We start from the raw sequence: 8,826 nt of genomic DNA on the forward strand, positions 1-8,826 counted from the left end.
CCCACAGTTCCTGCAGTCTCCGAAAAGTATTTGCATTCTTGGCTGAGCTCCAAATGCTTCTAGGGTCAAACACAGTGTCCGCGGTGGGTCAGGGCATAGCTCGGCAATTTACGCACCCCCCCACCCACCCCCAGAAGTGCTTTCCCAGAGGAAGGAGTGACTGATGACATTTACCCAGAACCACCCGCAACAATGATTTTTGCCCCATCAGGCACTGGGATCTCAACCCGGAAATTCCAAGGGGCGGGGGAGGCTGCGGGAACTATGGGATAGCTACGGAATAGCTACCCACAGTGCAACGCTCCAGAAGTCGATGCTAGCCTCGGACCGTGGACACACACCACCGATTTAATGTGTTTAGTGTGGCTGCGCGCACTCGATTTTATACAATCTGTTTTACAAAACCGGTTTATGTAAATTCGGAATAGTCCCGTAGTGTAGACGTACCCAGCGTGAGTGAATTTTAGGCAGGGAGAATGTGAATATTCAGGCTATGCTGATTCAAACCAGCTAAGGATTTACAGTGACAGAAGAACCCCTTTCAGCGGTGTAGTAAGTGCGGCAGCTGTAGCGTAGGCACATTTATAATGTAGACAAACCCTCAGTCTGGTTCTCTCTCTGTTCAAACTGCTTTATTCCACTCAGTGGGAGCATCTATCCTGGTCTATCCAGGAGAATGGCTGTTCTATTGTCTGGACAGTTAGACCCACCCAGTCTCAATAGGTTGTAACTAGAGCTGCTTTTTTGTGGAAAATTGTGTTGAAAACAAAAAAAAATCATCTCATTTCCCAGGGAAAAGTTACCTCTCCAGTGAAAAACCAACCCCACGAGTATTTCAACTCTGAAATGCTGCTGTGATGCCTTATGCTCCCATTCCTCTCTATTGGTCAGGCTCCCTGGTCAGACCACATCTCCCATGATATACTCTGGTCTCCCCTCATGATTGTTGAGGGGATGTGGCTGCATTATCAGAGTCCTTGGCCATGGCACATCATGGGATATGTGGTCCAGCTGGGGAGCTTGGCCCATAGAGGAGAATTGGGACAGCAGGAAACCAAACTGCAACTCCCATGAGGCACCAGCCTGTGATATCCTAATTATATTATTTTGATTTTCGGCCAAAACCCAACATCTTTTTGGTTTAGGGATATCTGTTTTTGTCAACAAAAAACTGAAAATTTCCACATAAAGCAGATACTTTGAACGACCCTTTTAACAAAATCAAAACCTCAATTTTCTGTCAACTGCTTAGATGGAAAAATGATGTTTGATCGGCCCTAGTTGTTATCACAAGCCTAATGACTGTCTTCCCCTTGTAGGTGAGGGTGTTGAAACTGTCTGACCTCCTCTGTAAATCAAACATAGTTTTAGAAGGCAAACACCTAAATCTCATTTTGGATACAGATCAAAATATGCAATTAATACAGACACTCATGGTCGTGTATTGTCACAGTAGCGAATGTCTTTTTTAAGTGCATGTTAATCTTATTTTTAGCCCTACAATTGTTTTAAGGGACTTCTTAGAAGCAAATAAATAACAGTTGGGTAACAAAAGGGTGAGAAGATACAAAAGCAGCAAAGAGTCCTGTGGCACCTTATAGAGTAACAGACGTATTGGAGCATGAGCTTTCGTGGGTGCATCCGACTGCTTTTACAGATCCAGACTAACACGGCTACTCCTCTGATACAAGATACAAAAGCTATTACTGTGTGAACGTTTCCAAACCAACAGAAATATAATCTGCTTACCAGGCTGTGACCAGTAGATGCTGCTATAGTCACATTCTCCAAACTTTTATGCCACCCTTTGTGGCTTGTCAAATTTTAGCTCAGCGTGCAGATTTATTGCTATTTTATGACTTCTTGAAAGCCCTGCTTTTCTGTCCTGATTTCCCACCTCTTCTCGCTATATACTATGCACCCGTTTAACACCAGGTAGAAACCTGGTGGCATCTCAGGAATCCCCTGAGAGTCAACCAAGTCATTACGCTTCCCTCCAAAGAGCGATGGATGTGTCCAACTGCTCCCCAGGGAATGAGAGTTCTGAGACTATTGGCAGGTGCAGGTGCCTTCCTATGGTTGGCGTGGCCTATTGCAGTACTTAAAAAGAATAAATCTCCCATTGCATCTCAAGAAGATACCAAGTGCCACCTTGTGGATGAAACAGGTGGCACTTAATAAATGAGAGACATGCCCTGCTTCCTTCAACACCTTGAAGCCCCTATTTAGAATCATAGAAATGTCAGGCTAGAAGGGACCTTGAAAGGTCATCAAGTCCAGCCCCCTGCACTGTGGTGGGACCAAGTAAACCTAGACCACCCTGACAGGTGTCTGTCCATCCTGTTCTTAAAATCCTCCAACAATGAATTCCACAACCCTCCCTTAGCAGCCTATCCCAGAGCTTAACTACCCTTATAATTAGAAAGATTGTCCTAATATCTAACCTACATCTCCCTGGCTGCTGATTAAGCACATTACTTGTTGTCCTATCTTGAGTGGACACAGAGAACAATTGATCACAGTCCTCTTCACAACAGCTCTTAACATATTTGAAGACTATTATCAGGTCCCCTCAGTCTTCTTTTCTCAAGACTAAACATGCCCAGTTAGAACATAAGAACAGCTGAGTCAGACCAAAGGTCCATTTAGCCCAGTATCCATCTTCCAACAGTGGCCAATGCCAGATGTTTCAGAGGGAACGAACAGAACAGGTAATTGTCAAGTGATCCATCTCCTTCACCCATTCCCAGCTTGAGGCAAACAGTTTTTTAACCTTTCCTCATAGATCAGGTTTTCTAAATGTTCTATGACTTTTCTTGTGGACTCTCTCCACCTTGTCCACATCTTTCCTAAAGTGCAGCATCCGGAATTGGACACAGTACCCCAGCTGAGGCCTCACCAATACCCAGTAGAGTGGGACAATCACCTCCTGCATCTTACGTAGAAAAACTCTTGTAAACACCCCCAGGCTATTAGTCTTTTTCAGAGCTGCATCACACTGTTGGCTTATAGTCAATTTGTGACCCACTATAACCCCCAGATCCTTTTCAGCAGTATTACTGCCTAGATAGTTACGCCCCATTTTGTAGCTATGCATTTGAGTTTTCCCCCTTCCTAAGTGTAGTACTTTGCACTTATCGTTATTGAATTTCATCTCGTTGATTTCAGACCAAATCGCCTATTTGGTGTTCTTGATAGAGACCTCGGGACTATTGGTAAAGGCTGGGTGAAAGTTTCCCATTAAAACTCTTCTGCCACAGATCAGGACCCCATTGCTTGGTGCTGTACAAATGCAGAGCAGAGACAGTTCCCTGCCCCAAAGAGCTTACAATTTATATACAAGACAAGAGATGACAGATATAGGCAGATGAGGGAGTCCAAGGACATAGTGAGACAATATTGGCCAACATGACTGGCAGTGGTGTCAGCACACCAGCAGTCTAGCTGTTGTCCATAGTTGAAGCAGAACAACATCCCAGTGTTGACAAAGTTATACCTGTTACAGAGGCGCGTTTATCGCTGTAGCTTATTCTTAGAAAGGTAGGCACCTTTACACCAGTATAACTGCATCCAGCTAGCGCTTGTACGGCTTTAACAGTGCCAGCTTCTAAACTGATATAAACATAGCAACACAAACCTGGGCTTTGATAAGTCCTAACACCAGCACTTCCGACCCCAAGTGTCCAAAAATCACATCAGCCCCCTCAAATCAAGAGATTATCTTAAAAATCATGAGATTTATATGCTATAAACAACTATGTACTTATAGACAATAAAGACAAAAAATGAATGGAGATGCTTTTTATATCCCTCTGGTTTCTGAGCCTTTAGAATATACTTGGGTCATGTTTTCAGTCTCTCTCCTGCAACCATAATGGCTAGAACAGGGGTAGGCAAGCTATGGCACGCGTGCTGAAGGTGGCACGCGAGCTGATTTTCAGTGGCACTCACACTGCCTGGATCCTGGCCACCGGTCTGGGGGACTCTGCATTTTAATCTAATTTTAAATGAAGCTTCTTAAGTATTTTAAAAACCTTATTTACTTTACATACAACAACAGTTTAGTTATATATTATAGACTTACAGAAAGAGACCTTCTAAAAATGTTTAAATGTATTACTGGCACGCAAAACCTTAAATCAGAGTGACTAAATGAAGACTCGGCACAGCACTTCTGAAAGGTTGCCGACCCCTGGGCTAGAAACTGACTTTAAAAAACCTGAAAGCTGTGATTCCCGTGTAAAATCACTAAATATCCAGAGCTGTCTACAGTGTAATGCTCTCCCAGGTGTGATGGCTCTTCAGGTGTTTTGGGAAAACTGGAACCAAGCTGGGGTTTTCTCGTCCCTCTGTGGCAGAGCACAACTGTGCATTTCTCCAAAGGGAAAAAAATGAGCTGAGACTCTTTTTTTTGTGTGCGCGTGATTGAACCTAAGAGTCTTTTGTCTCCTTCTTTGGGCTCTTCTAAACTGATTACCTTATTGTGACTGTTTCTGTAATTTAATTATCTCTGCACTCAAGGAGGACAACTTAATTAGTCTCTCCTTTGCTGGATGAAGTGTATTAGATTTTCTACATGAAACCTTATGGCTTTTGTTTCTTTTCTTTGTGTGTGTGTGGTGGTGGGGGGGGCTGTTTTTGTTCAGCACAGCTGGGCTTTCTATTGCGTAACCTATAGCTGGCTTTATAGCTCTTCCTTTTTATAGGCTGGACAAAATTGCCCCTAGGGATTTGCAAATGTAGGTCAGTGGTATAAAAACACAAGTCCCACTCATGCATTAAAGTTTGCTCCTAAACGACCGATCAGCATAACTTTCAATCTCTTTGGCATATCCCACTGCACTTTTCCTTTGAAGTCAAGACGCTGAGTGTGTGTGCAGTGTAATTGTCAGGCTTTCCAGGGAAACGCGGGCTTGGGAGGTTGCTTTTGGAAAGAAGCTTGTGTTTTGTTTTGTTTTTTATCACAGGAAAGGGTTTTTCTTTCGGAAAGCTCCTGAGCCTAGCCTTGGGCTACAGTAGCAGCAGAACTAAGTAGGGCTGGGTCTGGTCAGTGTTTGGATTGGAGACAACCAATCCTTATGAATCAGCAGCTGACACACATCCCTCCGGGTGCAAATGCCACAGCGGGCTGAGAGGAGGCACAGCACTGCTGGCTGAATCATTGAAACCAAAGCATTGACCTTTTACCGGTCGTTTAAGATCACACAGTACTTTCCGTTCGAGGGGCTGTTCCGATTGACTTCTCACTCCAGCACCTGCGACTGTGCCTCTTGAGCCCCTGCCCCTACCAGCCGTTCCAACTGCACACTTATCCTCTGCTGTCCTCCTAGAACGATGGCATAATGTGTCCGGGACACTCAGCAGCCCAGAGGAGATCCGAAGGGCCAGAGCCCCAGCTGCTGTAAGCTGGAGTAGCTCCACTGATCTATGCCACCATGAGCTGAGGATTTGTTCTCCCTTCACAGGAGAAATCCACCAAAAGGGATCAGGAAACTGAGTTTCAAGTTGGGGAGTTTCGTTCTACTTGTTCCAATCAGCAAGTGAGGCTCCTATTCCCTTCCCTGCAATGGGCCATGAGGCCCATTCTAGCTGCGGATGTCTGTGTAGATCATGGGACAGCAGTGTCTGGTATTTCCACAGATCTTCCTGGCTCACCCTCTTTCCTTGCTGGAGCCCCTGTGTGTCTCCTGCATATTCTTTGTATCTGATTCCCCATCTCTGTGCCTAGCGAGCTGTGCATTAGGGATGTTGTGGCCAGGGATGTCAGGACCGCAGCAGCTCAGATGCATTGGGAAGTAGCTGGTGTTGGAGCATGGCTTATGCACAGCTGCTTAGCTGCCCCACGCTAGCCTCAGGCCGGTGACGGTCCTGTTATGTTGTCCTGGCCCAACATGGGAGACAGCTGCTTTGTGTGCAGTGTGCTTTGTGACTTGGAGGCCGTTCCCAGCTTTAGAGGTTGTGGGTCAGTGCAGAGGTGCTGTGTAGAAGTGGACGTACCCTTCAGGACGCTAGCCATGCTTGTTTATTAATTTACTTTTCAGACTGACCTGTGTTGTGATTTACCCAGACTTTGGACTCTCAGATGCTCCTGGAGATGTTCTCTCCAGTAAGATTCCTCCTTTGTGTCTCACCTTGAGCTCTTTCACTTAGCACAAGATGCCTGATACAGCATTATATTTCGTGCCAAATCTGGCACTCGACTATGGTAGACACCCCCTCCAGGTGCCATGGGAAATTGCAGTTCATAGGGCAGGTGTGACATTGTGGGGTGTAATCTAGACCAGTGAGGGGCTGTCAGCCCTGCCCTGCAACCTGGGGTGCCTCACAAGGCTTTTCTGCTGTTGTTCCCAACCTGGGCTCCTCACAAACAGCCTGCCAGCATGCAGCTCACACCCTGAGTGTCTGTGTGTAGTTACAGCCCTGGTCCAGCAGCTCTGACCCCAACAGCCTGTCAGCACCCACCAATCACCTCCTGGCATCTACCGCCCTTGGTTATCACTGGCAGGGTGACCCCAACACACTCCTAGTCCTGGATTCCCCCCTGCCCCCAAATGTGTATTTAGCACTGTCCAGACCTTTCCTGGACACTCCAGATATATTAGCTGCATTGCCCCTTTAAGGGAATCAAATTACAACAGTTTGCCACTTTAAATGGAATTACGCACACAGTTCACAACACTGGATTAGTTTTTAATGAAAGAATAAAACAAGTTTATTGAACTACTAAGAGTTTTAATGAGTACAAGTACGAGTCATGAGACATAAAAGTCAGGAATGGTCACAAGAAAAATAAAGATAAAACACTGCCTAGTAGTAAACGTAACCAACCAGACTTGGTTCAAAGTGAAGTTCTTAGCAGAGGTTTCCGGTGGCACTGCTGACCAAGTTTCAGGTCAGGATCTGCTCCCAACGTCCAACAGATGTTTTCTTTTGTCCGGTTAAGAGAGAGAGAGAGAACTTGGTGTTTTTGCCCCTCGGTCACCCTTTGAAAAACACTTTCCTGTGAGCGACTCCTGGATGAAGTTCTTTCCCGCTGAGAGCAAAGAGACATGGAGTCTGGGGGGAGGCAGTTCCACGCTGTTTCTTCTCGGCTGTGTATGCTGACATGCAGATTTGCCTTGTCTCTTGCCTCCCCCCACCTTCCATGCCAAAGAACCGCCACATGACGGGTGATGGCCCATCAGCTTTGAGGACACCTGGCTGAGTCCTTTGTCTTTGGGAAAAAAGTTTACCCATTTCCCAGGCTTGTCTGGTAAACACACTTTGGTCCTGATTTCAGCTTATGTTCATAACTTTACATACATTTCACCATGACATTATTGACCCCCGCATTACCAGTTTTCAAATGACACCTTACAAGGCATATTGTGTACAGAGATCATTACAATAGTGTGTAGGGTGTGAGTATGGGCGTGCATTCCGTCACAGTAGGACAAATTATGCCAGTTCGTTTACTCTTCTCCCATTATGGGCCTGATCCAAAGCCCTTTTGAAATGAAGGGAAAGACTTCCATTGACATCAACGTGCTTTAGAAGAGATCCTATAAGAACCAGCAGGGGAGGCCATATCATAGCGGTGGGTCATGTGTCTTGTGTCTACAATGCTGGGGAGCTGATGTCATGTTTATTAGAAGCCAAGATCAGAGTTCACAGGCTCAGGAAACATCTGCAGAGTTTGGGAATGGTTTGTAGCTTCTATCCCAATGACAGGTTTATTTGGCATTTTTTGATAAGTGAGGTGTTTGAAATTTCCTCTCCAAGTCAGCAATTTGTAATTCCCACTTGAAAGGGCTACTGTGGGGGATGGTATTTGAAAGCCATTGATGGTGGTTAATATCCTGGCATATGTCATCCAGGAGTTCTGTGTTCATTTTGTATTGGTTTGATCTCTCCAAAACAAGCTCGCTATACAGAAACTGGAAAATGAACAAAGATGTTAGAAATATTTGAAGTCCCTTTATGCCCATAAACAGAGCTAGTGATGAAGCTAAGTACTGTTAGAAATGGGGTTTCATACCTATATCTCCTCCCTTTATTCTGATCACTGTGTCTTTTGCAACCTTCAGTGCATTGTTCTCCACTTCTTGCCAAACTAGAGTCATTGTGACACTTTGAATCTGCCAGTTTTGAGCAAGTTGTGCTGATTCGCAATCCTCTTATCTGGAGCCTGGCTTCTACTTCTTAAAGAAGCAACAGCATCATTTTGCAGGTGTCAGGGCTTTCTGAATCCTTCTGTCGGCTGCTGACGCCAGGCAGATAAAGCTTTGTTAGCCTGCTTCAGTTTAATCATGTGTGTCAAGCACCATTGCGATCCCTGGTTGAAAGACGCATTATAGGCACCTTACAGCATTATGATTAGACCCCAGAGCCAGTCGGAACAATGGCAGTATTGGTTCTCAGTGATTGTGTGGATTTGTGAGCTTTGTTTCACAAATTATGGGGGTAACTGTGCCTTTAAGGCACAAAGTTGTGCAAGAACCAGCTCCTCCTTCCAACAGTGGGAAATCAAAATGCCTGAGATTTTCACTGTGGCTTAGGATGACCAGATAGCGTGTGTGAAAAATTGGGACTTTTTTTTTTCAGGGAGGCGGGTATAGTTCCCTATGTAAGACAAAGCCCCTAATATCAGGATGATCTTGATAATATCGGGACATCTGGTCACCCTACTTTGGCTGTTCCCTCTATTCCTGTCCTCTAAGTTTCTCTATTATTCATTATTATTTATTTATTGTTCAGTAGCACTATCAGCCCCAGATGAAATCAGCAGGTTCCGTGCTGAGCTCCCATTGATTCAAAGTTGGTTAACAATCTGTTCCACCCGGCACT

The sequence above is a fragment of the Mauremys reevesii genome, linkage group 3 (assembly GCF_016161935.1).
Source record: "Mauremys reevesii isolate NIE-2019 linkage group 3, ASM1616193v1, whole genome shotgun sequence".
NCBI lineage: Eukaryota > Metazoa > Chordata > Testudines > Geoemydidae > Mauremys > Mauremys reevesii.